Source organism: Cupressus sempervirens, chromosome 5, assembly GCF_028749045.1.
Source record: "Cupressus sempervirens isolate cs-2001-9-10 chromosome 5, ASM2874904v1, whole genome shotgun sequence".
In the NCBI taxonomy this organism is placed as follows: domain Eukaryota; kingdom Viridiplantae; phylum Streptophyta; class Pinopsida; order Cupressales; family Cupressaceae; genus Cupressus; species Cupressus sempervirens.
In genome coordinates, this window is record NC_143122.1 from 71,655,508 (window position 1) to 71,666,312 (window position 10,805).

The 10,805-nt window shown below is 36.5% G+C and overlaps 1 long non-coding RNA gene across 3 annotated transcripts in view; it reads right to left on the reverse strand.

Moving 5' to 3' along the window:
- Positions 1-10,599, reverse strand: part of LOC149554604 (uncharacterized) — a 79,376-nt gene extending 68,777 nt beyond the window's left edge. For 2 of the 3 annotated variants that reach the window (XR_016364393.1, XR_016364394.1), the window contains exon 1: positions 10,384-10,599. This is a non-coding gene — a long non-coding RNA (uncharacterized LOC149554604). Of the gene's footprint in view, positions 1-9,979; positions 10,282-10,383 lie in introns of those variants that run through there. The other variant, XR_016364395.1, reaches the window with a different exon arrangement.
- Positions 10,600-10,805: the final 206 nt, after the last annotated feature.

Genomic DNA, 10,805 nt, shown 5'->3' on the forward strand with positions numbered 1-10,805 from the left:
TATATCAAGATATCATCAAAAAATACCAAAACAAATTTTCGAAGATGCTGGCTGAATACCTTATTCATACAAGATTGGAATGTTGCAGGTGCATTAGTGAGTCCAAATGGCATAACAAGAAATTCAAAGTGCCCATAGTGACATCTGAAAGAAGTCTTTTCCACATCTTCACTCCTCATTCGGATTTGATGGTACCCTGATCTTAAGTCAATTTTTGAGAAGTATAGAGCACCATGTAACTCATCAATGAGTTCATCCATGCGTGGTATAGGATACCTTTTTTTTATGGTCTTCTTGTTTAGAGCCCTGTAGTCTATACACATTCTCATTGTACCATCCTTTTTCTTGACAAGTACCACAGATGATGCAAATGGACTAGAGCTAGGCCTTATGAATCCCATGTCCAGGAGTTCTTTAATAGTTTTTTCAATTTCTTCTTTATAACCTCTTGGATGGTGGTATGGGGTTGTTATAACTGGTTTGGCACCCTGTTCTAACTCTATAACATGCTCAAAACCTCAATCTGGTGGTAATCTTGGAGGCAAATCATTGAAAACTATACTATGCTTATCAAGAATATTTTGAATTTCAAAATGGAAATTACCTTGATTCTTTGAAGAGCTTGTTGTTGGATTATGACTCCTGCTGCCCATGTTACTTGTCCTCTTCGAAAGGTCCTCTCCATCCTCTTTGCAGAGACCGCCTTAGGTGCTCCATTTGATAAACCTCTGAATATGACTTCTTTCCCATTGGAATGAAATTTAAAAATAGTTTGATGGTTCATGTAATAGCCTCCGATAGAGCGCAACCATTGAACACCCAATACAAGATCTGTCTCCCCAATACCAACCACATAGAAGTCATCACATAACTCATAATCTCCTAAGGTCATCTTGAGTTGTTTCACCACCCGTGTGCAAGGCATAGTGAATCCATCAGCTACCGTAACATTGAATCCCTCAAAATCTTCTGCTTTAAGCCCTCTTTTCATGACAAATCCCTCATCAATAAAATTGTGAGTTGCCCCACTATTAAGAAGAACTGTCAACCTTTGCCCTGCTAGTACCCCTCGAATTCGAAAGGGATGGTATCTTGGGACTCCCGATAATGCTGCTAAAGTGCCATCCTTGCTGATTTCTTTTTCTTTCTCTTCTTCTACCTCATCCTTAGTATCATGAAATTCCTCATGCTCATCTGAATCAGATTCTGAAGCAACTTCAATATAGTGCACTTGACCTTTCCCCAAACATCTGTGTCCTGGAGCCCATGGTTCTCTACAAGTAAAACAAAGCTTTTTCCTTCGTAATTCACTCCTAGTCTCTTCATCTACCTTCTTTTTTGCCACATTTATCACATCTTTTGGTGGTAGTGTTGGGAAAGTCTTTTTCTAAAAATTTCCCTTATGTTGCCAAAGATTTGGGGGTTTTTGATTAGTGATTGATTTCATAGGCACGCAAGTTTCAAGTTGCAAGCTTCTTTTGATAGCTTCCTGTAAGGTTGAGGGTGAGAAAGCCTTAACCAAACCCTTAACAGAATCTTCTAAACCATCAAGAAAAAGATAAAAAATCCTCTTTTCACTCATATCAGTTACCATAACAGCCACTTTTTGAAACTCTTCTATATACTCATTAACTGATTTGGTTTGCTTCAACTTTGACAATTCTTTAAAGTACTCTTCATCATCCTTGAGGTCAAATCTGTCTATCACTCTTTGACTGAAATCATCAAATGTAGTTACCTGCTCATGACCTTGAGTAGTCATTCCATGATACCACCAATCATAGGCTGCATCTTCCAAGTGTAGACTTGCAAATTGAACAGCATCACTCTCCTTCATGGGGTTAAGTGTGAAGAAAGTCTGTAATTTTTGTAGCCATGCTCTAGCTGAAATTTTGTTTGTTCCATCAAAAGTAGGTGCTGTAAACTTGCTTATTTTATTTTTGAGCTCTCTTCCACTTATGTCATGCTCCCTCCTATTCTCTTTCTTGGGCATCAAAGTGTTCATCATATCCACATATTCTCTAAAAGGAACTGAACTACGAAAGTATCATCTAAGCCATTATAAGTAGCTCTTAATGCAATCAAGTTACCTGTAACCTCTTCCACAGGATTAATGGATGGATTTGGTACTGGTGGCTCATCTGTAGGCAAGAAAATAGTTTTAGTTGATTTAGATGGTGTGGATTTCAGATTTCTTCGCTCCTCTGAAGTGCTCCCTTTCTCATTAATAGATGCAACTCCTTGTAGTTTTTCTGTCAATATTCCCAAAGCCTCTCTAGTTTCTGCCAAACTATCCGTTGTTTGTTTCTGAGTATTTTGGATCTCTTGGAAAAATTTCTTTGCCATCTCATCTGGATCAACCATACTTTTCCCTTCCTTGGATTTTGTACTTTTACTTTCAACTGGAGGTTTGATCAAAATTTCTTTATTCTTTTCTCGCTGCAAATATCTTTTTTCTCTTTCACTTAGTTGCATGCGACCATAAATTTTGACATGCAACTGATTAGAAGCAACATGCAATCATAGAATATGACATGCAAGATCTGGGTAGTTGTCAAAACTGACATGCAAGATCTGAGTAGTTGTCAAAACTGACATGCAAGATCTGGGTAGTTGTTAAAACTGACATGCAAACTTCTACAAACCCTCAGGCTGGCAAGATCATGGCTCTAATACCACTGAAATGTCCCTTTTCTGATTTTACATGATATTTCAAGCCTCAAATCAGATCTTTAAAATCAAACAACTAATATCTCAAAGATCCACCAAATTTCTCAAGAAACCCCAAATCGGGTCTGCTGAAAATAGTGCCAAAAGCTTCACAACTTCACAGATTATTAATAAATCTGAAAATGGACATTTTTACAGAAATTTCAGTAGCATAACAGCCTACAAATTGACATTTCCAAATCTGTATAGCCTTTACACAACAGCTCAAAAATGTAGGACAAAAACTATGCTCATCGGGCTCCCGAAATAGCACAAAATATGCTCGAAAACACCACAAAAACACTAATAATCTATCTTAGAAGTTTAATCACGTCCCAATACATATATTCAGCTCTATTTTAACATTTTAAAGTTTGATATACAACAGCAACCCAATCTGATATGAAATACTCAACTGAAAAACACCAAACTTATACAAAAAACACACCCAAAAACCCACAAATCTGCACTGTTCAGCACAAAGGCAAACTCTGTATGAGCATGCACATGGAATGGCTTCAAACTCCCGTCCTTAGCCTTCTTGGAAACCTGCAAACTCCCGTTCTTGGGTCTCCTTCTCCACAGGTTTGGCAGCCTCTGAAGAACAACAAAGAAATGAGCAAAAATCAAGTTTTGGAATGAGCCCAAAATGCCTCCAAACCCCTTAAAAGAGGGCATAACCCTAACTCACGTCCAAGAGGGGTTAATAAAATATAATTTAATAATAATTTTTATTTATTAGTCCATTGGTTTCCAAAGATTAGCCCCTTTTGCTGAAACTTCACCTTTTTGGAGCCTGCCAGCCTTAGCAAAGTTTATTATTTTTTTAATTATTTGAAAAGGGGACATGACAGTTCCACTGAGCACCTGTGTTCTTTTCAATAACCTCCTTGGATTCACTTCTCAAGGTCTTGAACCGATCTAGGGTAGGATATCCAGTTACCCTATGAATGATTCTTTTTGTGATTTTGATAGGGACATCTTCTAACCACAGACTACCATCATGAATTCTGCTCAACACAAGTCTAATCCATTCTATTTTAAATATGGCAGGAAAACTCAAAACTCTTGTTAAACCCTTCCTTTCAGCAATTTTGTATTCTTCTTTCAAGACTCCATCGACACACTGCTTCACAAAGGCTTCTCTTATTTCCATGTCTCCTATGGCTCCTATCTTGCAATTATAGCATCTCCTTACATCCTGAACCATAACAACATTTGGGTTATGCAAGAAAGGGCTCCGACCGGATCATTTTTGTATGCAACTTTAGGGATAGGGAAAAAATCAGGCCGCCTAACCTCATTAGATACTAGTTGGACTTCAAACGATTCTTTGTCCTGGGTTGTCTTAGAACTTGAAGCCATTTATGCAAACTAGGGTTTCCTTTACATAGAAATATGAAATTGCGTAGCTTGGCACAAATGAAAATACCTCAAGATCGATGAAAACGTGTTGTAAGAGGTTGCAATCTGCTTGGAATGCTGGATTCGCTGCTATGGAGTTGCTCCGCTCTCTTTCTCTTCTTTGCTTCTTGATCGCGATGAGGAAGAATGATTAAAATCGCGATAATATACCCTCTTTCCATCGCATTAAATGCTCAACTGCAAACTCAGCCTCTAAAGGATTTTTGACATTACTCGGCTTGCACTACATCTCCACTTTACTCGGCTTCCTATCAACTTGGCATTTGCTATCAACTCGGTCGTTGTTAGGAACTCGGCATGTATTGAAATTTTACTTGGCATCCAAAGACAACTCGGCATCATTATTTAAAATTTTGTCTTGGCATCTTGTTTCATGCTTATTTCTACTTTGCATTGGTTCTTCATGATTTAGGGCTGATGTATGATACTTCCTTATATGTATCAGCCCTGTAGCCTCTTTCTTGTGTTTAATTGAATGAGAAATGATCACTTGACCTTGTGGGTGAAGTGACCCTTTCATTGGATGAACTTGATTCATTCTTTTTCTGCCATGTTTTCTTCATGTCTATTCTTATGTGTTCCACATCAATCTTTTCTTTGCCCTTGTTTACTTCAATCTTTGGTGCCTTTGACCTTGTAGGACAGTTTCTGCTGATATGACCAGTTTTTAAGCAACTGAAACATGTGGTTTGGTTCAACCATCTTCTATAATTCCCTTTGAAATGTGTTCTTATGCAATTCTGGGGTATATGTCCATATTCCTAACAATAATGATAGCTATACCTAGTTTTGTAATCCTAATGGTACTGACTTTCATTTCCTTTTATTTTTGCTGGTTGATTTGATGCCCACATAGGCTTTGATCTGCATTCAAATGCTCTATGTCCATACTTCTTACAATTATGACAATGTCCATCAAATCTTTGTGTCCTTGTGACTTTGGATCTGCAATCTTGTGTCATATGTCCTTATATGTTGCACTTGTGACAGTTACTCTTGCTCTTGGGTGTGTTTTGCTGATTGAATCTTCTACTCCTGCAAATATTAGCAGTATGCCCCCTTTTATTACAGTAATGACAAATGGGTTTAGAATCCTTACCTTTGTTACCTTTTTGCTCAACATTCTTTGATGATTCCCCAATTTCAGTGCTGTTGTATCCAAGTCCTGATGTATCATGGGCTGATCTTGGAAATTTCATCAATTGTTCAAAGTATTTGATGGCTTCACTTGACTTGTTTAGATTCTCTACTACCTCTTTTTCTCTGTTCAATTCATTCACCAGTTGTTCATTCTGCATCTTCAAAGTAGAGATCTCAATATCTTTCATAATGAGTTCATGATGAAGGTTCATCATTTGGGTAAGTGTATCCATCTACATGTTTGAAATCCTTGTTAATTCAGTACACTTTTTTTCAAGTTTGTTTGCAAGATTTCTTTTGTCATCTTCCATCATGACTCTATCCTCAACTGCTCTTTTCTTTTGTTCAGTGATTTCACATAACATTATGGCCTGTGATTCATGTTCCATCTTGAGAGATCTTATCTCTTCTGCTTGAACTTTGTTTTTCTCCATCAGTTCTGCTATTGTTGCATCAAACTCTTTAGTGTCTGTATTGACAAACAATTTTGTGGTATCTATCTCCTTGTAGTTTGTATCATTTTCAACTATGGCTATATCCTTTCTTCTTTTCAAATATTTTCTTAGCTCCTCCTTGGCTTCCTTTACTTTGTGTAGAGCCAGTTGCACATCAATCACTTGATTGTCAATAACCTTCCCAAGTTTGAAGACTTCCATATTTAGACCTTTTTCTCCAAGCTGTTAGACTTCTCCTTGTGAGAACCTTGATGCTCTAATACCAATTGTTGAAATATCTTAATGGAAAGAATGCTTCTAAGGGGGGGGGGGTGAATCAGAAGTACTAGCTTTTAACCTATTTTTCACAAATCCTTAATAACATAATATTGAACTGTACATGCATGCATATCAACATTAAGCATTTATGAAAAACACATGTGCATCACCACATAACACTTGAAATTTTGGTAACCCAGAAACCCTCTAGGAATAAGAAGGTAAAACTGGGGTGGGGATGATACCCACAAAATCACTGCAGTAATAATATTTAACCACTTCTAATGGTCTGCCCTGTTAAAGGCTTTACACTGTATCAATAGTGACCTGGTTAAAGGATTTACAAACACTTTACATGAAGTGTTATCCTGTTAAAGGATTTAAACACCTATTTAAAGGATCTAATCACCTATTTAAAGGATCTACAAAATAGCTGTTAAGCTAACCTATCACCATAGTGTTTCCTTTATAATACAATTGCTAGAGAGTATTAGGTGTAATAAACTTGATAGCTTACAATCCTTTGATTGTTGAATACAGGCACTTGATCTGCTTTCTCTGACCTTGATCCTCTGAGATCTAATATTCTTCACTCTGAAAATAGTTTCCCTTACACACCTTCGTCCATTCTCATATACAATGAGTTTTAGTCTTCCTTATAAAGACATTCAAAGACTTAGGGTTAGATGTGGATCTACGATCCATATTGAATCTCTGTTTCCCACTCTTTGCTTGCACTTTTATTATTGGTTGCATGCCTTCTCCATTTTTCTTATTGGCTGCATGTAGATTGCATAGAAAATATAAAAGATTCAATCTAATTATTTTAATCCTTCAAGATTCGTCATATGTTGGCCATGAAAACGGTTTACATCTGAATTAGTGAAGTTACAAACTCATATGTGTATTATGTGTTACTTGGCACTTACTGATTCCAGATGCTCGACACATGTAACAAACTGGCTTACTCGGCTTTTGTTGCATTTTTGTATTGCTCGGCATCGTCTGTGACTCGGCACTCAAATATCACTCAACACTTGTATCATGCTCGGCACCTAAAGTCACTCGGCACTTGATCTTCACTCAGCACCTAAAGGCTGCTCGACACCTGAAGACTACTCGGCTCTAATGTAGAAAATGGTTAAGTGTGTTGGCACTCAAATGTCAAAACCATTCTGAGACTAACAACACTATACTTGCTCAGTGAATACTAAGTTCGGTTAACATTATTCTTGCTCGATTAATACTACTCATATTTCATTCGGTGACCACTAGTCCTTCATTTACTGATCTCACTGACTAGCTCGTGCAACTTACTATTTCTTTCTCTTCTCAATTCATGAGTTCATAACTTGCTTACATGATCTCAACACTTCATCAAATCATGGTAAACAATCAAACCAATATCATACTATCGAAGTCTAACTCATCAAGTGCCCATTGAAAACCATACACTTATCAACACTTACTTCATCTTCATACTTTCTTCAAATCCTCTTCATCAATCAAATGATATGGCACTCTACTAAATTAGCATAATGTCTTACCAATCCAAGCTTGGCATCAATGACAACATAACAACTAATATGACTTTTTCGCAAACATTATCTTACTTATCTTCAACATTATTTGTCGAGGCTAACACCGTGTATGTCTCAAGGACATCTAGACATCTATGTCTCAATGGCATCCCGATGGTACACCAATCATGTAGTTGTAGTGGTAGGGAGACTTGTGAATGTCAACTCCTCATCACAGGGACTTCTCCCTGAAACAAGTGCATGGTTTTTTTTTCCTTTTTTTCTTTTTTGGGGTGAGGGGGTGTTACTCTAGAATTAAGAACCTTCCTTCTTTGGACCTTCAAGATGTCAATCACCATTAAATAGGTTTGGTTGTATAGACAAACTCAATTTTCTGTTTGAGAATGAGACCATGCGCCTAAGTTGAGTTAAATGAAAATCTGACTTTATCTATGATTCCAAACATAGATTTAGTAAGTGTGGGACTTGAGTAGAACATGTGTTGTAAATAAATCTGTTGGCTCATTCTTTGAATGTTGAACTTCTCCCTTACTACAAATGTAGATTTTAACAAGATGAACTAATTATATGGCTATCTTTGGGATGCCTATGACAAAGTTCATAACCAAGGTTATAGTGTAAAACATAATATTACGAACACCTCGAAACAATTATAATTTATTTTATATAATTCAATAATTTAATCTTAATATCATATGAAAAATCGATTTATAAGAACATAATATCTTTCCCTTCGAAGTGTTTCATGATTATCTCAAAGCTAGATTCCCAATCAAATAATCACTAAAGTTCTCAAATCAATGAGTATATGAGATGGCAAGATTGTCTCTCACAATGCTTCAAAGAAAAGAGGTCTCATAGGAAGAAAGATCAAGAGGTAGAAAGAGTTTGTTTCAAAATGGTTACATCATTTGGAACTAAATATAATAATAATGAAAAAGAATTATCTTAAATTGATTATTTTAAAATGATTACATTATTTAAAATTAAATATATTTTATAAGATGATCATAATAGACATTCAATCTTTTGATAAAGTTGATTAATCTCTCAACAATATAGACATCATCCATGATAATAACAAGACTTATAAAAAGTATATCCAGTGAATGAGATATGTCCACCCATGCCCTCCTTTCCTCTCCTACCTCTTCCTCTCTCCATAAACTTTGACCAAATCCCTCCCTCACATCACTATTCTCTTTCTCCCTTACGCCTATTAAAGCTTGCAAGCAAAGGTTGTGGAAATCCTCTTACCCATCCAAACCCTATTTTATTGTCTCCCCCTTCCTAAAATTGTCAAAACCTACCTTCTTTATGAGGTTTTGCGCGTCGTTTGACCCTCAATCTGCCATTCTTTTGCTCAGACAGGACCGACATCTTATTTTCCCTTCTCCTGCACCACATATTGTAATTGATGCCTTTTCTATCCTCCCATCCCTCGGTTTATCTTAACCTTCTACACAGTTGAAATTCTGCGGATCCATCCTGATTCTCAATTGCAGAAAAGTGGGATAAATTTTTCTAGCTCACTAAGAGATACAATTCGAAAATCAATAGTCTCAACCTACCAATCAAGGCATGTATTTGTGTAAGATTCGTGATGCAGGCCGCGGTGGACTAATCAAGGGATCAAAACCCACAAAAACAATATTATATAGTACACTCTTTTGTGTCTCATCCATTGTAGAGTTAGTTTTTCTTCATTTCAGATTAATGTCAAACGTTGCTGAATGTAGTTCAGCCTCTAAATGCTCTCAATCTCTTGTCTACTTTTAAAATAAATCAGTTGAATGCCTTGAAGTCAATGTTCTTTTCCAGAAGAACAATTTGCCAAAAAAGAGAGAGAGAGAGAGGAGAGCAGAAATTGGGTGAGCAATCCAGACAAGAACATACTCATATTGGCAAGAGATGCAATCAGGTAGCAGTCCAGTGCAAGCATTCAGACAAATAGATGACAGATACAAACTTACAAAGTAACATTTGAATGGTTGTAAAGCTAAAATACCAATATCAGATACAACGTCAATTCTAAAACTTTAAAATAAAATAAAAACTAAACCTAAAAGAATACCTATGCAGCCAAAAGAAGAAACCTGTTGCAGTTCTTACAAGATAGGTTTTTAAAGGTCATCCAGGGACCTCAATAAGCGACTGATCAACAAGGCCTGCCAATATCCCATTTAACAGATGAGCAACCAGGGTCTAAATTCGGCCTTCCAATGTCACTGCTAAGGTTGGAAACATAAAGGCCTCTTTGTCAGTAGAAGACCTCAAGATCACTTCTCAACTTTAAAAAAATAAAGCTCATCTCAAGGGCATCAAGGAAGTAGAAGAAGAAAGTGTTATCCTGTAAATATGTTGGCTACTTATATAAAGAGATCAACCAAAACTGTATGTCTCTGGCATGGTGGATCTATCCATAGGGAAACCCATACAAATCGCAGTAAAGATTGAATAAATAGTATGTATTCTTCTATTAAAAATGAATAATCCAACTACAGAAATAGCCCAAGTGATTATTTATGGTCATGGTCAATCTCCAGGATCATCCGCAGGAAAAGGCAAACAAATCTTGATTAAGACCACAGATTGTCGAGATATTATGGATCTGTATATCAAACTCCTTTCTAGGCATTATGTGTATAGGAACAAGATATACCTAGAAATATTGGAACTACAGCAGGCTGTATTGATGGCCGGAGTGAAGCGGGGCTATACTCATGGGGATGGTATTGTTGCCACTCTAAAACCTAAATACCAGAATGATTAACTGGAAGAAAATGAAAAAAGACAATCTTATAAATATTATTCTGAAAACAGGGGTAATTAACAGAAAGGGAAAAAGAGCATACCTATAATTACAAATACTATTGTATGCTCAGCCATAGTTTATTTGTTCTGTAGTGAGTTTGAAGAATATGTGATACTGTTGGGCATCCTGCAGTGCTGTGGAATGTAACACCAATACATTCAACTTGTTCACAGACATACTGAACATATTAAACATACTTTTTACTGTAAAAAGTCTCTATGAACAAGGTGAATGTGTTGGGTTTGTTACAATCTACCAATACTACAGACATGCACTACAGCTTCATGTATTCTTCAACTGTAAATATCCTCCCTCCTGTACCATGAGTGAAACTGATGAATGCTATTCTAAAACAGGGCATCCAAACAAAGTAAAAACCTAACCTTGAAATGAAGCTTTGATGTGATGTTGTTGTATAATAATAATAATATAATGGGATCTGATTGAGGTCAAAATACCATG